The sequence below is a fragment of the Anopheles maculipalpis genome, chromosome 2RL (assembly GCF_943734695.1).
Source record: "Anopheles maculipalpis chromosome 2RL, idAnoMacuDA_375_x, whole genome shotgun sequence".
NCBI classification, from domain to species: Eukaryota; Metazoa; Arthropoda; class Insecta; order Diptera; family Culicidae; genus Anopheles; species Anopheles maculipalpis.
This window is the reverse complement of record NC_064871.1, coordinates 69595397-69619033: the sequence shown is the minus strand read 5'-3', so window position 1 is coordinate 69619033 and position 23637 is coordinate 69595397. Positions and strand designations below refer to the sequence as shown.

The 23637-nt window shown below is 43.7% G+C and overlaps 1 protein-coding gene across 2 annotated transcripts in view; it reads left to right on the top strand.

Moving 5' to 3' along the window:
* LOC126556186 (mitochondrial genome maintenance exonuclease 1-like) overlaps positions 1–23637 on the top strand; it is a 306337-nt gene that overhangs the window by 12455 nt on the left and 270245 nt on the right. The window lies entirely within an intron of this gene.

Genomic DNA, 23637 nt, shown 5'->3' with positions numbered 1-23637 from the left:
GATAGGAAAAATTACATTGTTACGAGATATTGAAACTGCCGATAGGCGCGACAATATTGTTTATCCTATATTAAAAATTACAAATGATGAGGTTATCTTGCAGGTTAGGAAAGGGTTTATGCTAAGGAATCGATTCAAGGATTGTTGGTTTTTAACAAGGCGAAATATTATAGTTAAGTACGAGAAAGCTACAGAAGAATCAGGGACCATAGTTGTATACGGGTATCCTTTGATAAGACGATTTCAAGCATTTGCAACTCCTTGTACTTCTGAAATGATTTATAACTATAAAGCTTATGAAAACGACTTATCAGGAACCCTACGAATTATGTCTATTAATGATATAAAATGTAAAATGGTAGCAATTAAGAAAACTCGAAACGAACCTAAAGTGCACTTCAATCCATTGATTCACACTTTAACAGAATGAAAAGTAGGTTAAGTAGGTTAAGTATAGATTGTAAGCAACCGAGTAGACCCGGTATAAGGTCGGACTTAATCCAGAGGCAGAACTAAATACTCAGCCTCAATTTTTTCTTAGTTTAAGTGTGGATTGTAAGCAACCGAGAGGACCCGGTATAAGGTCGGTAGTATGTAAGATTAATGTGTAATAAAATAAACGTAACATTGATTTTTTTCCTTGTTCCATTGATATTATAAATGATAAGAACTACGGACAAGCCTTTTGTCTTTATTTGAATTAATTTAGGGTATAATATGATCTAGAACTTATAATCAATGAAATTCAACTAATTGATACAAGTCCTGCAGTTTAATCTACAACAGCAATAATAATAAATTAAAGAAAGAAATCATTATAAATTATACCATTACAATTTTAACCATAATTAATTTCTATTATTATGAACAGAAAATTTTGTAAATTTTTAACAATAATCATAATACTGAAAGTAATAGCAATAAACAAACGATAACAAAATGAGATTAAATGCGTTTCTTTAATTAATTCCCAAAAATTTGAACAAAACACATAATCAAGTTCATGGTGTCGCACATTGTAGTAAGAATATTGATTCATCTTGATAACAAGATTTCCAGATACCAGATATCAACTATTTTAGATATCTATACAAACTTACGTGGAGTCTATTTTCGATTTTTTCAAAGTTAAACGATTCTTTCCATATGGTAGTTTTAGTTTGAAAAAGTCTTCTACGTCTTTTTCAGTGGCCTCACTAAACGAGTTACTTCCAATTAATCGGAAAAGCTCTTATAGGTTTATATAAGAAGCTATAGGGATTTTTGGATTGGAATACGGACCACCTTTCCAGCTGCAACCTGCAAACAACTCTGAACAGAAGATTAGATCACGTGCCTCATTCATCCTATTTTTCATATCACCTTTGGTAATATTTTCATCCAACCACTTAACTACACTGTCTTTAAACACTTCTTCTGATCCTAATTTTGTATCAAAATCATCTAAATGCTGTTTAGATTTTAGTTTGCTAAATCCCTCTGGGGGATTTTTTTTAATCGCTTTTCCTACACACACAACACTACTAATTTTCTCCACGAACACCTGTACTTGGAGTAGTTTTTTTGATTGTTTGCTAACAGTTTCGTTGAGGGACTTCTGGTTTTCTTTTATTTCCATTATGTCCATCCTTTGCCGCCGCAATTCATCAATAATGGTGTTTTGATTAACCAATATTTTCTTTAACATTGCCATAATGTCATTAGCATCCTCATGCTCGCCTTGAATCGTCCCTGCATCGTCGTTGCAAAGGATCAACTCATCCACGAAATCATCAATGGATGAAACTTCCACGGTTTTGCATTGACGTTTTGGCAAAGGTGTATCCATTTTAGCTAAAATTGAATGAAAATTAAAAAAAAACCTATACACACACACTCACACACGCATACACACCTCACTGTTGCGCGTCTTAAATTCTTATTATCCGCTTGACGATGATCGCTGCTGATGATATTTTTGTAAGGCTCTGTGCGACTATCCAATCACACCTCAAATTGGCCAAACGCAGATGTTACTGGATCGCTAAACACAGGCACCACGGTTCGATTGACAGACAAGACTCCACGAAATAAAAGTAAGAAATATATAATTCCTCACTTCTTCTCTACTTACAGTTCTTCTCCTAGCTGCACCACAATATATATATCACCAGTGAAAGCACACGCTGATATGATCAATACTCAACTGATAACATATCCACACACACAATTGTCCCAAAGAGTAACGATCTCGCTAGTTCGGTTTTTTTCGTTACCGATTTTTTTTATTTCGAATTTATATTATCAGTTCACCTTATTTTTTCTCACTCGCCCTGGTTCTCACATTTTTGAGCTTCTCACTCCTCTCACCTCATCATCATCGTTCTCTCGTCTCACTGATAGAAGTCCGGATTTGTGATTCAATCCGAACCAAAATGCGAAGCTGTCAGTTTTGTCCTGTTTTTCATGCTGTCAAATTGTCATATGGGACAAGCCCTACCAAGCCAGGGACCAGCCGGCGACGCGGATTACGCATCGGGGATGCGACATTTAGAACCGGTGGGTTGAGGAGTTCAAATGCTAAAGACGAACAGTCAACTCATAATTTTAAATATACATCGTTACGAACCCAAAAAAATTATACTACATTAATTATACTACACTACAAAGGCATACATACATTTGAACAAAACTAATTGTTTACGTGAGTACGATACCGGATTGTTGTTTGTTTACCTATTGATTTTGACAGCTGCAAGACAAGCCCAGTGCAAATAATACAGCAATAGAAAGCACTTCGAGACAAAATTATGCTTCTCACTCTAGTGAGAAGCACCTGCTCACTATAGTGAGAAGCCTGATTTTTCATGCTGGGAAGGCAAAGCCCACTTGATGGAACACTATGGCACCATATCGGACAATGCAATACTGGACACATAATATTTTATAGGGTAACTGTACCAGTTTTCGATAAAGTATCAATTTTCGGCAGGTTAGCAAACCCAGCAATAATACTAAAAACTAAAATCATTAATAATTAGTCTTTTGACTATTTCTTAGGATAAAGAGTTATGTTTACTCATTAAGGACATTTAATGAATAAACACAGAGTTTAGGACACATTTAGGATGGATATTTACCGATCTATGGAAAGATTCGAGCATCGCTTGCAAAGTTTCGTACGATTTGGTTTATGCCAATAGTTCGCAGGTGTTGTGATTAAGAACACAAGTGCATGAAAAAACTTGTGCGATTTTCTGATTGATAAAATACTTCGAAAGTTTGGTTCAAAACTCAGTCAGATTTATAATTGCGAAAATTATTAATTTTTCACTTTTAAGGCTGACGAAACAAGTTAGGGTAATTGTACTAGTTTTGCACCATATTGGTTGATAAACTAAAGCTGATGTCATTACTCAGTGGCATGCCACTAGTTGCCAGGGAAATGTATGGGATGTGACCGATGGGGTTGAACGTCAATTTTGGTCGTGCCACCAATCAAAACAAATTTTATTTCGTTACACGGTAGCTTGCAACAAATTGAACTCGCTTTGTGAAATATATTCACGAAAAGGGGCTGGCTGTGATATTTGGAGGAAATATTTCACATTTTTGGTCCTTCGAGCCGGATCGTGATATACGGAGAAGAAATAAGTTTCATTCTGCATCAAGAGTGGAATTCGGTATTCGTCGTCAAGTGTGCAAGTCATTCCGTGACAATTCCCGCCATCGCATATCGCCCCGCATCAAGGGCAACGGTCGGTTACACGCCATCATTTTGAATTTCGCGCCATCGCTTTGTTCGTTATTTTCGTGTGATATCGCAGTATTTTCTTTGTGCAATGGATAAGAAAATTAAAGCAGTGCAACTGAAAAAGAGGATCGCCCTGGAGAACATAAAATCGCTGGAACGGTTCCAGGCGAAATATTCGAGTGATGATGCCAAGCAGATTCCGGAGGTGTTAGAAGATCTGGCGAAACATAAGGAAGAGTTTTTCACCGCAGTTTCGAAACTGGAAGAGCTTGAAGATAAAGACGAAGTGGTCGAAGCCAGCATAATGGAACGGATCGACATTGAAGAACGCTGTCGCAAGCTAAAATCATTTCTACGGGAAAGACAGCCAAAGGAAGAAGGTTCGCTCAACGATACAACGGGCTTGGCTTCCTCAACGCTTGCATTCGGTCGACCCCACGCGCCAAATTTACGTTTGCCCAAAATCGAACTTCCAACATTTGACGGAGATCACACAAAATGGCTTTCTTTCCGAGATCGCTTCATCGCAATGATCGACGCTTCAGCCGAGCTTCCATCTATCGCGAAGCTACAATACTTACTGTCATCGTTGAAGGGGGACGCGGCGGTACCCTTCGAGCATACACCTTTAACGGCGGACAACTATTCGGTTACCTGGGCGGCGCTTCTTAAACGGTACGACAATTCTCGTCTTTTGATTCGCGAATACTATCGCAAATTGCACTACCTTCCGGGAGTGCAATTGGTGTGCGTTGACAAGCTCACGCACCTGGTGGATGAATTCACCCGCTTCGTCAACGGGTTGAAAAAGCTGAACGAACCGGTTGACTCGTGGGACACACCCCTCTCAAACATGCTGCTGATGAAGTTGGATCGAGAGACATTGTTGGCTTGGGAGAAACATTCCGTGCACTTCACGACGGACAAATATAAGGATGTGATCGACTTCGTGCAAGATCGTATCCAAATCTTGAAATCGACCAACAACTTCGTGAAGGATCAAGCAGCTAGTGGTATCAAGGTGGCCGGTCTCATTCGTCAACCAGGGCAACGGAGATTCATCGCGAATGCAGCTACATCTCGCTCGGCTCCTGCTGCATCGACTGCGCACACCCAAAAGCCAAAGTGTCCATTGGAGTGTTCCGAAGACCACACACTGCGCAACTGTCCAGTGTTCATCGCCAAGGAGGTCCAACAGCGACGGGACGTCGTCGCATCGAAGCGGCTGTGCTGGAACTGTTTGAGCAGCAATCATCAGGTTAGAGCGTGCAAGTCGGATTATTCGTGTCGCACGTGTCGTGAGCGTCATCACACACTTCTACATCATTCACCACCCTATGCTCCACCCGCAACGGTAACATTGTCAGCTCAGTCGAATGAAGACAATGTGTTTCTGGCGACGGCAAACATCCAGATCAAGGATGACTACGGGAACACCCATGAAGCAAGGGCGTTGTTGGATTCGGGATCCATGTCGAATTTCATCGCTGAGGAGTTCGCACGGAAACTGCTGACGAGTCGCAAAAGGGTCAACGTCGCTGTATCGGGCATCGGCAATGCAGTACAGCAGATCAAGGGTTCCATCGTCGCTACCGTTCAGTCCAAGACACAACCCTTCGCAACGGAGATGACTTTCTTGGTTCTGGACACGCCATCCGCAAACATCCCTACATCACCAACGGACGTCTCTTCATGGAAAATGCCGGACGTGGCATTGGCGGACAGCACCTTTAACAGTCCGGGGCAAATCGACATCGTCATCGGAGGCGATACGTTCTGGGAGCTCCACACCGGTCGCAAGTGCTCTATCGGTAGAGGCAAACCGTGGCTGGTCGAAACCCACTTTGGTTGGGTTGTCACCGGCAACACTCATCATTCGTCAGTCGGTCCGCGGCTGTGCCATCTATCTGCATACGACACCCCACTGGAGGAGACCATGCAGCGGTTCTGGGAGAGTGAAACCATAGCCGAGGATCCTGTGCTATCGGTTGAGGAGAATGCTTGCGAGAAGCATTTCGCAGCAACAACTGTTCGCAACTCAAGTGGAAGGTATGTCGTTAGTTTGCCATTTAACTCCAACCCTAATATCGTTTTAGGAGAGTCGAAGGAAATAGCCGATCGCAGACTGCGTTCTATCGAACGGCGGTTGAACACCAATGCTAAAATGAAAGAAGAGTATGTGAAATTTATGAAAGAATATGAGCATTTGGGGCATATGAAGCGGCTTACCAGTCCTGCAAACGATTCGGTAGAGCATTACTACCTCCCACATCACGCTGTCGTTAAAGAGTCAAGCACAACCACGAAGGTGCGTGTCGTGTTCGATGCATCCTGTAAGACTTCGAGTGGTTACTCATTGAACGATAAACTCTTAGTGGGACCAGTCGTTCAAGAAGATCTTTTATCGCTTATCCTTCGGTTTCGTTCTCGTGCCATTGCTCTCACTGCAGACGTAGAGAAGATGTATCGGCAAATTTTACATAGCCCTCATGATCGTAACTATCTACGCATCCGGTACAGAGAACATCCTGCAGATCCTATATCGACCTTTGAGCTACAGACGGTTACGTACGGCACAGCCTCTGCTCCATTTTTGGCAACCAGGACCCTCAAACAGATTGCTCTTGACCACAAGGAAGAGTATCCTTTGGCAATGAACGCGGTCATGAACGATTTTTACGTAGATGATTTGCTAACGGGTACCGATGATTTGTCCGAAGCAATCGTTATACAAAGGCAAATCTCAGACATGCTAAATTCAGCTGGTTTCACGCTGAAGAAATGGGCATCGAACCGCTCCGAAGCATTGAAGAACGTTCCTTCAGAAGATGTGGCGGTACAACTCTCGCACGAGTGGAAGAGCTCGAAACAAGTATCCACACTAGGCATCGTTTGGGAACCGGCAACTGATACACTACGGTTTCGTATTGAGATACCACCTACAACACCCAGCATGACGAAAAGGTTAATTTTGTCATATATCGCCAAGATATTTGATCCCCTCGGGCTACTGGGCCCAACGATCATCATCGCAAAGATGTTCATGCAGCAACTATGGGCTCTCAAGATTCATGGAAAGGCATATGACTGGGACAGCGAGCTACCATCGCACTTACAGCATGAATGGTCGAAATTTCACTCTACATTATCTTCACTACGCAATTTGACAGTCCCACGGTACATATCGCGATGCACGGCAACAAGTCTGCAAATTCATATCTTTGCTGACGCATCACAACTAGCATATGGTGCTTGTTGCTACATTCGGGCTGAAAGCATGGAAGGAGTCACCGTGCAGCTGCTAACAGCCAAGTCAAAGGTCGTTGCGTTATCCAATTCACATTCCATAGCTCGATTGGAATTATGTGCAGCACGACTAGCCACACTTCTTTACGAGAAAGTCCAGCAATCACTGAAAATTTCTGCTACCACCATCTGTTGGACCGATTCCATGACTGTCCTTCACTGGCTGAATTCAGCACCAAATCGATGGAAGCCCTTCGTTGCAAACAGGGTTGCAAAAATTCAGCACACGGCTGGAATACAATGCTGGAAGCATGTTCCAGGCTCGGACAATCCAGCAGACGACATTTCGCGAGGTTTAACGCCGGAAAAGTTGCTAGTGTGTGAGCGCTGGTGGCACGGGCCACATTGGTTAGCACGCAACTCGGAAGAATGGCCACAGAACACACCATCACCAAGCGAAGATGAGAGCGCAGAAGAAGAAAAACTATCGTCACGGGTTGCAAGCACAGCATTAATCTGCGAATTTCGAAACAGTTTGTTCTCACGATTTTCGATCTACCACAAACTGCAAAGAGTTGTTGCACATTGTTTGCGCTTTATACAAAACGCAAAGCGCCGCGTAGGAAACAAGGTCCATGCTAAGGATATCCCACCGCTCACTGTAGACGAACTCAAGGCGGCAGAACTCAAGTTGTGTTATCTTTCGCAACAAGACACCTTTTCCGAGGAGATACAACACCTGCAGAAGGGCAAAGAGATTCCGAAGAACTCCAAACTGAAATGGATTTCCCCTTTCATAGATACGCAAGGTATTCTGCGCATGGGTGGCCGGCTCAGTAACGCACATCTGTCGGAATCAGAAAAACACCCGGTAATATTATCATCGAAACATCCACTGTCCGCACTACTAGCTGTTTCGATACACTTGAGTAAGCTGCATGCTGCACCACAACTGCCTTTAACAACACTACGCCAAAGCTTTTGGATAATTGGCGGTCGCAATTTATGCAAGTCTGTGTACCACAGTTGCCACGCATGTTTTAAGGCCAAACCCACACTTATTAAGCAAAGTATCGCCGATTTGCCAACATCACGAGTCACACCAACAAGACCATTCTCAGTATGCGGAGTAGACTATTGCGGACCAATCTATATAAAACAAACCATACGCAACAGAAGTCCGATTAAAGCATACATCGCCATATTTGTATGTTTTTCAACAAGAGCGGTACATATCGAACTGGTTGGCGATTTAACATCAACAGCATTTATCAATGCACTTCGTCGTTTGATTGCACGTCGTGGTCAAATCAGTGAACTGCATTCCGACAATGCAACCACCTTTAAGGGAGCGGCACATGAGCTGAATCGCGTCTACAAGATGCTAAAGAGCGACGAACACGATCGAGCTGCTATATTTGATTGGTGCGCGATGAATCATATGAAGTGGAAGTTTATCCCACCAAGAGCACCACATTTTGGAGGTTTATGGGAGGCGGCGGTGAAGGCAGCTAAAAAGCATATAGTCAGAACAATAGGAACAACAAGCATCACTCAGGAGAGCATGCTTACCCTACTTGCCCAGGTAGAGCAATGTTTGAATTCGCGACCAATTACACCTCTATCCGATGAGCCGTCGGACTTGGAACCATTGACACCGGGACACTTCCTCGTCGGTGGCAATCTGCAAGCGGTACCAATCATCGATTACACCGAGACACCGAGCAACTATTTGAGGGAATACCAGTTGGTACAAAAACATCTGCAAACCATTTGGGCTCGATGGTATCCGGAGTACCTGCAGCAGTTACAAGCTCGAGCCAAATATTGCAACGGGAAATCAGCGGTTCTGAAAGAAAATACACTGGTGATTATTAAGGAAGACAATGTACATCCTACCTCGTGGCCGATGGGGCGCATCGTTGCAGTACACCCTGGAAAGGACGATGTTATTCGCGTCGTTACACTGCGCACTGCTTCAGGGAAGCAAATCGTCCGCGCAGCTAATCGTCTGGCAGTTTTGCCTAATCCGGACGTAATTGGCAACTTAGAACAGAAGGAAACCACTGGCACTGAGTAACGCGCAGCTGCAAGCCACGCGACATTGTTTACATTTCGCACTCATGGCAGAACAAGATACACGCAACACACATTCACACATCTACACACACGAGCAGTATGATAGGAGATAAGCGTCAGGTTCAAGAGTCGAACTGTTTTTGAATTCTTTTTTGAACTCATTTTTGGATTTATATTTTGCATGAAATTTAAAGAAGTTCTTCTTTGGTGGCCGGGAATGTTGGAATTAGAATAATTATTTTCGAACATAAATTTGAATTGCATAAAACAAAGCGTTAGGAAACTAAGATTAGGTTATAAACTACTCGACGTTAGAAACTGCTCGATCTACACGAATTATGAACTGCATGAAATATTATATACAAAAAAGGACAAACGAATATACAGTTGCAAACCGACCAGCGATAAAGGTGTACACTTTCCTATTCAAATTTCCTCCAAATATCACAGCCAGCCCCTTTTCGTGAATATATTTCACACGCTTGTATAAACGATTTTTTCTGGAACTGACAAATGAAAATGTAAACAGATGATTTGTAAAAAAGGATATTTTTTCATAAAAATCAGCTACAGCAACAGTAAAACTGTTGGGAGACTATTTCTGTTTCTCATCAGTAGTGGTCATGCGAACCCTGCAATGCGTTTGAGCGTTATGTCATTTTGACGTTTTTGTTTTGGCGCCTTAAGCAGCCATTTTGTATATATAATTTTGCTTCTTGAATATTCTTGTAAATAAAACGTCTTAAGAAACGAAGCTCTTGTCAAAGGTGTCGCCTCCGATTATTCCTTCCGAAATTCCGCTATTCTCATCAAAAACAACTACGTACGTACAACTTCAATGGCAACCGGTTTCTTATATTGAAGACAGGAAGTTTAGTATTGTCTACAGATAGTTTAGTATTCCTGTAGAGAGCCGAATGAAGTCGCTAAGACCAGCTAAGATCCGATCCAACAAAGTTTAATGTTCACTAACCGGACTGCCGATACGAGACATAATTATCAGTGCTGCAACCAAAAATTTGGAACTGCTTTGGTAGCAAAATGCTTGTATAAAGAACACCTTCCTTCTTCGTTTGTTTACATGCAAACGTCAAACCGAAAATGGTCGTACAACTTATCTCCCGAGCAATGACACCGCTTCTAATTTGGTCGTACGATAAAATCGTCTGTCACTGAGCAATGACATCAGTCTGACTAAGGAGCTGCGAAAACCAACTATATAATTAGTTTCATAAAAGTCTAATCTACATTGCTTTTTCTTTAAGAAGGTTTTTTCTTGTAAAAAAAATATATCTGGTAGCGAAGAAATACCAGTTTGAGATTTAAATTTCCTGGGGGCCATGTCTTTGATAGAAATGATCGACAGTAAATTTGTAAACAAAAACGCCGTGGCCTGCTAGGAAACCAACAAAATAAGCGTGCCACACAACGTGTTAAAGTAAGCATTAACTGTTCCCTTGCTGATATGTACGACCGATTTGTGATATGGGGTTTTATCTTATTCAGAATAAAATAATAAGCATTCTTTCTCAACCTCTATACTCGTAAAATTGTAGCTTTTCCTTCACAATGGTGTGTGAAAATTTTCATACTTACAGGGTTTTCGGCAAGCGACAAAGGGTACATTATTGGATGATTTTTTTTTTATTTTGGTCGAGAGTGGATTTCGAATGAAATTCATACGCGGCTTCATAAGTGCTGCAGAGCTGAAATCGTGATACAGCTCTTGATAGTGTGTGAGTGTGATTCATTAGAGCTTTAGGCTGCGGACCACAGGAAATTTCAAAATGAGAATTTCCGGTTTTCATGTTTGGGAAATTTTCTCCCTTTGAAATCGCTTTTAGACAACCTATCACATATACAACCTACGTACACGGGGAAACGGAGAAAAATTTAAAATCGCAATTTCGAAAGCCGCGGGCCACGAGAGATTTCAAAATGAGAATTTCAGGTTCTCATGAGTGTCGGTGAATTTTTCACGAAATCACAATTTTGAGATTTTTTGACAACTTCTCTACGATTTCAACAGTTTCAATTTTCCCGTGGCCCGGGCCCTTCAGATTTTTGGACAGTTTCTCATCGATTTCAACAGTTCCCGATTTCTTTCAGTACACATAGCAACTCTAATACTTATCAAATAGCGATATTCCACCATCAATTATTATTGCAATTACTTGTAAACATGCATGAACAGCAATTTGCCGGTACAAAACACACTAGTACTAGTATTGTTCAACTTATCGATCTCATCTGATGCAATGCGGTTGGGCCCAGGAGATTTTTCGGACTTGTTTACATTGAAAGTACATGATTTATTTTCTGATTTACAACGCTCGTGCAATATACTTTCACAAAAACTTCGACATCGATTATCTTTGCTGTGGTTCTTAGTCATAGTATTTTGCACCTTGTATTGAACTGAGCTCTGATGAGCTAACTGATTTTTAATGTCGATCAAACTTTTCTTGTTTTTTGGGTTTCCGGGTGCCGGGTTCGATACATCATATTTCCTACCAGTTCAACGATATGCTATCTTGCTTCAATTTGCGCTGCTCTAATTCTCTATCCTGTGTCCTTTGCATGATAAATGCGTACGTAATACTTGGATGTCCTGTTTGATCTGCTACATGTGGTCTTATAAATCGTACTCATCAAGCGTTAAACAACTTTTTCTAAAATATATGTGAAGTAGGGAAACGAGATAGCGATATCGTGGCGAGCGCCGAGTGAGCGAAGGGGGGTATTTAAGCGGCGCGCGCTGCTGGGTCGGGAGGTCAGTTGAACGCGAAATGTCGAAGGTGAAGGACGTGCGAATTGGAGAATAAATAAAGTGAACTAAACGAAAGCCACCCATCTTCTTCTTTTGATGTTTAACTGATTCTCACATGGGGGCTCAACCGGGATACTGTTTTCCCAAAGGAGTGAGGCTTTTGCGATGAAAGCAATCGGTGCGATATAGTGTGATGTTTCGTGAGGCTATTTTGTGATTAAATAGCAAAAAACTGTGAGGCTTTTTTATGAAGGCAAATAGTGAGACGTTTTGTGAAAGAGATGAACAGTGAGGCTTTCGTAGCAATCCGTGCGAATCAGTGAGGCTTGTGAAGCAATTAGTGAGGCTTTATTTTTAGCAACCAGTGAGAATCCGTGAGGGATAGCGAGGCTTTCCGAAGCAATCCGAGTGAAGAAATTTAGCGAGGCTTTACAGCAACCTGCCTGTGAAAATTCTGTGTGAATTTTACGAGTCAACTAGTGTGACATTTGTGCGTGAGTGCGGGAAGCCGCGAGAAAATTGTGTGGTAGTGTGTGTGTCGGCTTTGTGAGTGAAAGATAGAGAGAGATAGAATGGCAACGGTCAAGGAGCTTTGTGAAGATTTCACGAAGATTGGGTTGGTGCGCGAGTGTGAGAGGCTTGGCCTAGAAACCACTGGAGGAAAAGTGGAAATCGCGAATCGAATTGCGAAATACCGAGCGACGGTTGCGTCAGGGGACAACGCCGGTCCGTCCGGGAGTGGACACAGAGCAGAACCAGCTAACGCCATAGACGACGTCGAAAACTACGCGGGTAACCAACCGTACGAGAGTTGCGATGATGATTCCGAGGAAAAAGCGGATCTGGATCTTCCGGAAGAAGGTGATAGCTTTGTTGCCGAGGATGACGATGAAACGGAAGAAGACCCTTTTCAAACTGCTGTGCGAATCTCGACGCCTAAACGACCGCAACGCGTTTACGCATTTCGAGATGTGGAAGATAGCATTGAGACGTTTGGAGCAGAGGATGGGCACGATGTGCGTATTTGGCTGGCACACCTCGATTCCGTATCAAAGTCAGCAGGATGGAATGACGAACAAAAGCTAATCATGTTACGTAAAAAGATGACGGGAATCGCAAGAAAGTTCGTGTCGTCTTTGCGTAATGTGCAAACTTATGCGAGATTGAAAAAAGAGCTGATCACGGAATTTGCTCCATTTGTGAGGTCGAGTGATGTGCATCGGATTCTCGCAAATCGGAAGAAGGAAACGGCCGAGACGATGCGAGAGTACGTTTACGAAATGCAACGAATTGCTGCCCAAATTGATTTAGACGAACCAAGCTTGTGCGAGTACATCGTGAACGGTGTGACCGACGATGATTTTTTCAAATCATTGCTGTACGAGGCGCAAACAATTCGAGTGTTAAAAGAAAAGTTGCTCAATTTTGAAAAAGTGCGCATGGCTCGAAAGAAGAAAACGACAGATAAAGAAGAAAACAAACGAGTTTTGTCATCCAGTAGCCGCGTTGACAAACGGGCGGAGCAGCGATGCTACAATTGCGGAAACAAAGGACACCAAGCTCGCGCGTGCGCGCAGACACAGGGTGGTCCGAAATGTTTCTCGTGTCGTGAGTACGGTCATAAGGCGAGCGAGTGTGCGCGGAACAAAAGCGTCGTTCCTGCGAAAATAAACGTGACGGAAGAATCGGTGGGAATGGTTGATGTCGTGTTAAACAAAACATCGGTCAAGGCATTGTTTGACAGTGGAAGCAACCAAAACTTGGTGACAATAGGTTGTTACAAAAGAATCGAGGGATCACCGCTGATCGATACTTCGATGTGGTTCCAGGGCTTTGGTGGCATGAGAACAAAGGCGATCGGCATGTTCACGGTGGACGTTACGGTGGATGATAACGTTTTTAGTGGTGTGCGATTTTTTGTGGTGCCAAATGAAAGCATGTCTTACGATGCAGTATTGGGCAGAGATTCCTTGAACTATTTTGAAGTTACGATGACAACGGCGGGTGTCAAAGTCAGGCCATATGGTTCAACGGATGAAATGTTTTCTATTGTGTGTGACAATGAAGACAATTTGGATGTGTCTCCTCGATTTTCGGAAAGAGTAAAGGCTGTTATTTCGGGGTACAAACCTGCGGGAAACGTGAATAGTCGTGTTGAGACGAAAATTATTTTGCATGACGAGACGCCTGTGCGTTCGTCGCCAAGGCGTTTTGCTCCGGGTGAAAAGGCGGTGCTGGAGAAAACAATCGACGAGTGGTTAGCCGCGGGAATAATTCGAGAAAGTGAGAGTGATTTTGCGAGTCCGGTAACGTTAGCGAGAAAAAAGGACGGTTCCTTACGCGTTTGTGTTGATTATCGCGGACTTAATCGAAAAATGATTAAGGATTGTTTTCCCATGAGGAACATAGAAGATCAAATCGATCGCTTGAAGTCAGCCAGAGTTTTTACCACACTTGACTTGAAAAATTCGTTTTTTCATGTTCCTGTGGAAAAGTCGAGCCAGCGGTACACAGGCTTTGTTACCCACACAGGCCAGTACGAGTTTCTTAGAACGCCTTTCGGGTTGGTCAATAGTCCAGCGAGTTTCAGCCGGTTTGTAGCGGATGTGTTTCGGGAATTCATCAAGAGTGAGCGTGTGTTGGTGTATGTGGATGATTTAATAATTCCTTCATTAGATGAGGAAAGTAATTTTCAAACGTTGAAGGAATTGTTAAATGTCGCGAGTGAGAACGGTGTGCAGTTCAATTGGAAAAAATCGCAATTTTTAAAGGATGAAGTGGAGTATCTCGGGTATGTGATTCGCAACGGGTGTTATCGCATAGCGCCGAGTAAGTTGCGATCGGTTCAGCTTTTTCCGGAACCGAAAAATGTGAAGCAGCTGCAAAGATTTTTGGGACTTACGAGTTACTTCCGAAAATTTATTGCTGGTTACGCGACAATTTCGAAGCCTTTGACAAGTTTGCTTCAGAAAGGTGTTGAGTTTGTGTTTGGTGAAGAGGAGCGTTCGAGTTTTGACGAGTTGAAACGGTGTTTGGTGACCGATCCGGTGTTAAAGATCTACGACGAAAGTGCCGAAACCGAGCTCCATACGGACGCGTCAAAGTACGGTTATGGTGCTGCGCTTATGCAGAAGAGTGACGATGACAAGTTTCATCCTGTTGCCTTCATGAGTCAACAAACATCAAACGCGGAGAAGAATTATAGTGCGTATCATTTGGAAGTGCTAGCGGTGGTTCGCGCTGTTGAAAAGTTTCGTGTGTATCTCTTAGGCATCAAGTTTAAGATCGTTACAGATTGTGCAGCGTTTGGGCATACTTTAAAATCGAAAGAACTGTCGGCAAGAATCGCGAGATGGGCTTTGATGCTCGAAGAGTATGAATATGAAGTGGTTCATAGGCCAGGTTCATCGATGAAGCATGTGGATGCGTTGAGCAGGGCACCGGTGATGATTGTGAAAAGCGATCCTATGATGGAAGCGATCAGAAAAATGCAACAAAGTGACGAGCGTGCGAAGGCAATTATTGAATTGTTAAAAACGCAATCTTTTGAAGATTTTGTCATGTGCAATGGGCTGCTGATGAAAGTAGTGAAAGGTAGGGAAGTGATTGTGGTACCACCGGGGATGCAAAGCGATTTGATACGTAGGATACACGAAAAGGGTCACTTAGGAGCTCGTAAGATAGAGGGTATTATCGAACAGGAGTTTTACATTCCAAACGCGAGTGAGAAAATAAAACAAACGATTGAGTGTTGTGTGAAATGTATCCTCGCAGAGCGTAAAAGGGGAAAAGTTGACGGTTTATTATACCCAATCGCGAAAGGTGACGTTCCGTTAGACACGTATCACGTAGACCATTTGGGTCCAATGGACATTACGGAGAAAAGGTATAAATATTTGTTTGTAGTAGTTGATGCGTTTAGTAAGTACACTTGGATATATCCTACTAAAACGACGAATTCATTTGAAGTAATTCAGCGATTAGCAACACAGAGCGAGGTATTTGGTAATCCAAGGCGTATTATTAGCGATAAAGGGGCTGCGTTTACGTCAAACGATTTTAAGCGGTATTGTGAGGATCAGGATATCGAGCGTGTGGAAGTTACGACAGGTGTTCCGCGCGGGAACGGGCAGGTAGAGAGGGTAAATCAAGTGATTATTGCTATGTTGCGAAAGATGGGTGTAAACGATCCTGCAAAGTGGTATAAGCACGTTGCCAATATTCAGCGGTGGATTAATTCGAGCCCACATCAGAGCATCGGTGTTACTCCTTTTGAAGCGATGTTTGGGGTACCGATGAGACACGAAGGAGATTTACGACTAGGTGAGCTGATGGAAGAAATTCGAGTGGCCCAACATCACGATCAACGAGAGCAGACTCGAGCTGGTGCCAGGGTTTCTATCGAGAAAGCCCAAGAAGAACAACGGAGATCGTACGACTTACGAGCGCGGTCGGCTACAACTTACCGCGAAGGCGACCTGGTGGTGATTAAGCGGACGCAGTTCGGGCCTGGAAGGAAGTACGCAGCTGAGTACCTTGGACCATATAAGGTAACCAGTGTTCGTCCACATGATCGCTATGACGTAGAAAAGATCAATGGCGAAGGGCCAAAAGTGACGTCGACGGCTTCGTCACATATGAAACCCTATCGGTTTTATTGCAGTGAGGATCCTTCGGGGCGAAAGGATCGGTCGAGGAAAGGCCGTGTGAAGTAGGGAAACGAGATAGCGATATCGTGGCGAGCGCCGAGTGAGCGAAGGGGGGTATTTAAGCGGCGCGCGCTGCTGGGTCGGGAGGTCAGTTGAACGCGAAATGTCGAAGGTGAAGGACGTGCGAATTGGAGAATAAATAAAGTGAACTAAACGAAAGCCACCCATCTTCTTCTTTTGATGTTTAACTGATTCTCACATATATGACTGATTTGTACAATAATATTTCTTAATTCAACTGAGATATTTTAATATGAAATTATTTACTATTTGTTACTACTACTCATAAAAAAATGTGCATCCTTGAATTGTGTTCTTGAACTGAACTTTAGTTTAAAATGTGCTCAGTTGTATTAGTTACGCCGTGCAAGCCTCGTAACGGTTACCGAATCAACCGATTTGACAGCTTGAAAACAATACAACCCAACGGAGTATGAATCCCTCTAACGGATTCATACTTCGCGATGCCCGAATAGAACTTATAACGCCCGATTGATGGTTTACTGTTGAGAACGCAACCAACATGCGTAAACAGATTACAGATGTCATGTGTGACATATCGTATATGTAGTTGGCGCTGAATCCGCCATAACTCAGTTGTCCAAGAGATAATCCTCGGTATAGATGATTTCATGATCGGAACTTCCTTCGTAGAATCTTACGAAAAGGACAACAAAAAATAACGGATACTTTGTATCGATTATCAACAGGTCAAAGTTTCTGGTTTTACGCTCGCTCTTACACCTGCCGTCGCTGTTTGCCCCTTGACCTTCGCACGGTGGCACGGAAATGTCCGGAACAAAGAGATAGACTTCAATGTTTCCAGTGTAACGGGCTCGGGCACCGTGCTAGCCAGTGCGAACAAAGATTCGCGAACCAACAAGGTGGAAGTGTGAACTAGATAAATCATGTTCAAGCCGCGCTTTCGAAGAAAACGATTCGTTGAGAGGGGAAAAATATCATTGGCCGTTATTGACACAGGCAATGAAGTATCGATCGTGAGTCAAGCCGTGTCCAGGGTTTAGGAAAGTGTAGGACAATTGCGTGGTTTCGGTGGTATAGTACAAAAAACCGTAGGTGAAATGGTGATCAATATTGAAATCGATAATGACGAATACGAGATCGATTTGTTAACATCAGACTTTGCAACTTTGCGTGTAGTGATAGTGAAAAAGAAGGAAGGAAGCAATCGAATTTGCGTTGACTTTCGGAAGCTGAACACAATGATTTTAAAGGATGGTTTTACAGTTCCCTTGATAGAAGAAGTTTTGGAAAATCCTATCGAAAAAGAAAGTCGCAAGTTTACAGCTTTTGCTACGAAGTCAGGTTTATACGAATTTAATCGTTCGCTATTCGGACTGTGTAATTCGCCAGCAGCGTTTATCAGATTCATCAACTAGGTGTGCCTGCAGCAGCATCCAAGCAGGTACGACCACCGTCTGTGGTTGTGAAACATCCTTCGATAATCCAACTTAAGGATGATCTCAAATATATTCCTGACGAGTAATGATATGAGTCGTAATAGGTGTTAAAGTCTTCATGAAATCAGTTGAGAAATCCAATAAACAAATGATTAAATACGTCCAAGGAAACAAGGATGCGAAGTTTTACTCGCATGACATGCCTAAAGAAAAACCGTACAAGGCTGTCCTATGCGGATTACCGCTGTTGGATGCTAAAGAGATCATACCAGGCTGCTAAAGGAGCTATGCGCTGTACTTATTGTGGTGCAAAGCACATGGCCAATGACCCTGAGTGTCTGCAAAGAGCGAAATATCGCCTGATCGGTCAACGCGTATCTGCCAACCAGCGGGTGAATACGCGCGCTACTCCGGCGCTGCTTAAAGTGCAGAACGATCCAGAAACGTTCCCGCCGGTGAAAAAATCTGCTGACATAGCTACCCCGGCCAACGTTGTTACTGAAACAACTCGAACGAAACCTCCGACCATCTTTATCCCTCCTGGCATGCAGTATGCCATGGTAGCGAAGATGACAACGCCATATCAAGCTACTGCACCGTAAACTCCTCTCCCTGAAAATTCAGAGGCTACCCTCCATGCTGCGGCAACGTTGATGCAGATTTTTTCTGAGATGGTTGAGCGGCTAAGCACATGCCGCACCTGTCGCGACCAAATCACCGTTATCGGGGAGTAAACTATTCGCTATGGGTAACAAACTTCGTGTAGCAACCTGGAACGCTTGTTCCGTGTGATCGAAGAAAGTGCTGACTTGCTGACATGCGTCATCGACGACAAGTCATCGACATCGCATTCATCACCGAGACGCATCTTAAGTCGAATGCACATAAATTTTGCACTTCCCGGCTACACTTTTATTAGAAAGGATCGTCGGGGGACTATCCGAGGAGCAGGGGTAGGTAACGCCATTAAACGAGGGCTACGGTTCACTCAGTTACCCAACTATAACACAACAATGTTAGAAGCCATCAGTGCTGAACTCCAAGGTCGGCATTGGCCTTGGCCACGATGCTGCCTTTAAACGCGATCTATCAATCATTACTAGGACAAATGCAGTTTTTTTATTATTTATTCAATTTAGTATGACGGCTCTACGCCGTATTGTCAAACAAAATGCACGTAGATTTTTGTTTTTGAATAGACGGAACCAACTCTACTACCGGAAATGGAAGCGAAAGTATCCACAACCCAGCGCGATGAGGAGAAAGCAGTAGAGAAGAAGAAGTTCGATCGCAAGGGTAAAGCGTCAGTAAAGAAGTCCCAGGACAGATACTGGGCCAGACGGCCAGACCAGGGTAGCCTCAAGCAGGCACTGGAGACTGTCAAGGTCACTAAAGCACATGTAGCTGTGCCATTGACTGTCTCAACTCGGGGTGTAGGAGTCCAAACGGCTATGTCTTATGGCCGTACTTGCACGACCTGGAAATACGCGGGAGATAGGAAAGATTATTTCAATCTACCAAGTCTACCGTGTACACCTGTTACGTGCACACGTCAAGCTCTACAAAGCTCAGCAGATACAAACGGAGTGTCTGTCAACCTATGGGGCGTTACGCTGAATATTAGTCAGTAATTCAATTCGGGAATTAATGGAGACCGTCGAGGAACTGCCTTCAGCGATGATGGCAGTCATGGACTCCATGGGCAAGATCGAGGTGGATGATCGTATCTTGGATACTTCCACCTTGGATACGCCGAGATCCCAAACATCACCGACGTCTATGAGCGAGCGGAGACAGCAGCCCTCACGTTGAATCCGGATACCATCCTAGCATTGGCATCCAATTTTGCGACGCCTGTAGTATGGCGAAAAATGTTTGAGGAGATGTAGGAGCTCAAACGTTCAAACGCTCAAACACACCCTGACCAATTCCGCTGACATTTGGCCTGATGGATACGGCGAGCTTCAAATATTCGTGGACCTCCACGTCTACAAAATTGTATTAGGTGGTGACCTAAATGCACGACATCGTATGTGGAATGCGCGCCAACTGTAGCGGTAGACTTCTCTTCGACCATGCTCAGAGAGGCCAATACACAATCGAGGTTCCGGACTTTCCGACCTACATTCCATCATCAAACTCGAGTAGTACTCTTGATTTATTCCTAACCAATGTCGGGATCGAGAAGCCAATGACGCTGGGTGAGCTAAATTCTGACCTTTTCCCAATGATCACTGAAGTAACCTTCGCAGCAAACCGTGGTCCAAAGCTACGGCTCAAGGTAACCGAGGTTAATACCACCGATGAAATTGACCTTGCGATTAATAATCTAGAGAGTGTGATCAAAAATGCTGAAGAGGCATGTGCTAGGACCATACCCGTTACAGGTGAGTTTCTGAACATAGACCCTCGCACATTAGACTGATACGCATACGAAGAATTTAGAACCAAACCGATTCAGAAGAATTTTTCAAAATAATGGAGATACACAGTACTAAATGAAAACAGCAACATTGGCGAGAGTGATCTCCTCTAGGGTTGCAGACATTCGAAATGCTAACTTTGGTCGTGTAGTTGAGCGATTAGATATTCGGTCTCCGCCTTTATGGAGAGTTGCTAAGATACTTTAGCAGAGACCAAAGCCCGTACCTCCTGTCTGTCGGTGGTAATATTTTAGTCACCCCTGTCGAAAAGTGCAATGCCCTTGCTGCACAATTTGCAAATGCCCATCTTCTGGGTGAAAATATTGCTAATCCTCTTGAGGGTAATGTAGCCGTCAGCATGTCGCAAGTCAAAGAGGCCAGCTTCTCAATGGCTCGACGTGACCGTGTCCACACTCTTACTGCGACATCCGACCTGGTCGGACGTGTTCTTTACGTGCTCCTTCCCGTAAACTATGCCTGTGAGATTTTTTCTGTGCTATTCTGTGCTTCTTCGTGATTCTGCTGCCCCGTGTGCTGTGCAGTGTTGTTACCTGTGTAATCCGGTTACATTCTCACCCGGTGATATTGTACCCCAGGGTAGAGTGCACGTGGTTTTGTGCTGTGCAGGGGTGTGCTGTTGGGTTTTACCCAGACAAATTTATTTTTAAGTTATACCCGTTCTATTGTGCATAAATTGTGTGCCTGTACGTTTAAGGACAATAATATTTTTTGGGTGTGTTGTGAAATAATTATTTTTTGTGGACAGTGCAACATAACGGCCATTGTGAAGTGAACGGACAATACTCCTTTTTTTCTGGGCCCTTCACCTTCCCTCGAGAGGGATTTTCCCCCTCTCGGCGGCCCCTCTCGTAATGAGAGGACCATGCCACATTTTATAGATAAGGAGAATAAGTATGATGACATGAAATTCTTAGTGGTACAAACTTCCGACGGTTCTCCTCTCCCTAAAAATCCTTTCGTTATTGGAAAATCCTTATCCTTCCATGCTGGTGACCTTTCCGAGCCTGAAAAATTAATTGACAACGGAAAAAACTCTTCATTAAGACCCGCAGTGACCGCCAATTCCAATCCCTCCAAACCCTTTCCAAACTCGTCGACAGTACCAGTGTTAGTGTGATCCCTCACCAAACCCTAAACAGCGTACAGTGCGTAATCTACTCTCCTGACCTAAAAGACATTAGCGACGATGACAGCTGTAATGAAATCAAAGACCAAAATGTAGCTTCAGTGCGCCGTTTCACCCGCAAAATCAATAATGAAATAGTTCCAACCAACATCTTCCTGCTCCGTATCAACGCCACCACCATCCCGAAAACCATCCGCCTCGGTGTTCTTCAAGTACCGACTAGTCCCTACTATCCAAAACCTATGATGTGCTACAACTGCACTAATTACGGTCATACCAAGATGAATTGCAAAGCAACACAAGCCAACTGTTCCAACTGCGGTAACCCTGCCCACGGAGACTGTATCGTCGATCCCGTGTGCGTGAATTGCAAAGGACCCCACAACGCCTTCTCCCGCGCCTGCCCTCGTTACAAGCAAGAAGAAGCGGTAATTAAGTTCAAAGTAGATAACAATTGCTCGTACGGTGAAGCTCGTAGATTTTTATCCTCCCCCGTAGTTCCTTCCCCTGTCCAACAACGACTGACATACGCACAACAGACTGGCACTGACGAAAAAAACGCGACCATCAACGCCCTTAAAGCTAAACTGGAAGAACACTTATTGTGTGCTCATGTAAAGCTATGTAAAGTTATAAAAATAATCGAGTATGCCCGAGATAAGGCAATAAGGATAAGGCAGAATAAGGAGGAAATGCCTTATAAATCTGTGAAAATCTATTCAACACAAGCGGTGTTGACAAGTTAATTAGTTAGTTAGTCAGTTTAATTTTAGCTTAGTTAGTTAGTTACGTAAAAAAAAAATTATCAAGTTCAAAGCACACCTAAAACATGAAGTGCTTAACTTAAAGTTGCCAAACAAAATCTATTAAAAATGTTAATTCATTCCGTCTTCAACCACCGAGCGATTAAGACGTCTTCTAAAGCGCTCCTAGGCGACGAAATAGGCGAGATTGCGATAACAGCAAAGCCGTTGACCCAGAAATCACGCATCGTAAGTGATAGTGTAAAACGCGTGCGGAGCGATCCGTGTGTTCGGCGTTCAGTTATGCCCTCCGAGTGTAGGTGTCCCTGTGCAGTGTTGTGTGTGTAGGTGAGAGAGCGGTGCCGCCTATAAGTACTCTCGCTCCATGCGCAGTGTACTACTTCTCTCACGAAGTGCCGTCCGGTAGTTTATTCTTTCGTATCGTGTCATCCTTCTCCCTCTCATTTGTTCTGTGTTGATCCGTTGTGTTGATGGATCAGAAACGTGCCTCACTACAGTGAAGCGCAAAAGTTCTGATCCAAGACTAACAGCCAAGAAGAGATCGGTTTTGTATCACGAGGCCTCGTCGGCGTCTCCCGCAGTGGAGCCGAAACCGAGGAGTAGGGCGTATCATGCCTCCTATAAAGGGGTGCATGATGTTTTCTTCATGCCCAGGAATAAACCCCCAGATGTAAGATCGATTACAGCATCAATCTATAAAAAATATCCTAATATAACGAACAGGCCAATATGATGCGAACAGGCGAACATGGCCTATATAGCGAACAGGCCAATATGATAGCGGCCGACCCGACCTTTACGAAGGATTACCGGGTATATATTCCCAGTGGATTGGTGGAAATCATCGGTGTTGTAGATGATTTCGAATACCCCCTAGAGGACATCCTAAAATACGGAGAGGGGGCATTTTTGCACCAATCAACTATTCGTGCCAAGGTCCTTGAAGTTAAAAAATTGTACGCTTCAATCTTGGTTGACGGAAAGAAGGTGTATCGCGAGACATCCCCACTCCGAATCACCTTCGAGGGTACAGTCCTGCCAAATTCCCTTCTTTTTGAGGGACTTCGAGTACCAATCCGTCGACCATTCGTAACAAAAATTGCGAATTGCATTAACTGCAGTCAGATTGGGCATTCCGCTCTTTATTGCACGAATGCAACAAAATGCAGTAAGTGCAAAGGAGCGCACTCCACATTAGAGTGCAAGTCCGCAGCCGAAAAGTGTCTGCATTGCAATCAGCAATGGCACGAGGTAAACTCCTGTCCTGTCTACCGTAGAAGACAGAGGCAGAGCACAAGCGGGCCACTACAAAAAGTGCCAGGGGATCGTACGCCGATGTTCTGAA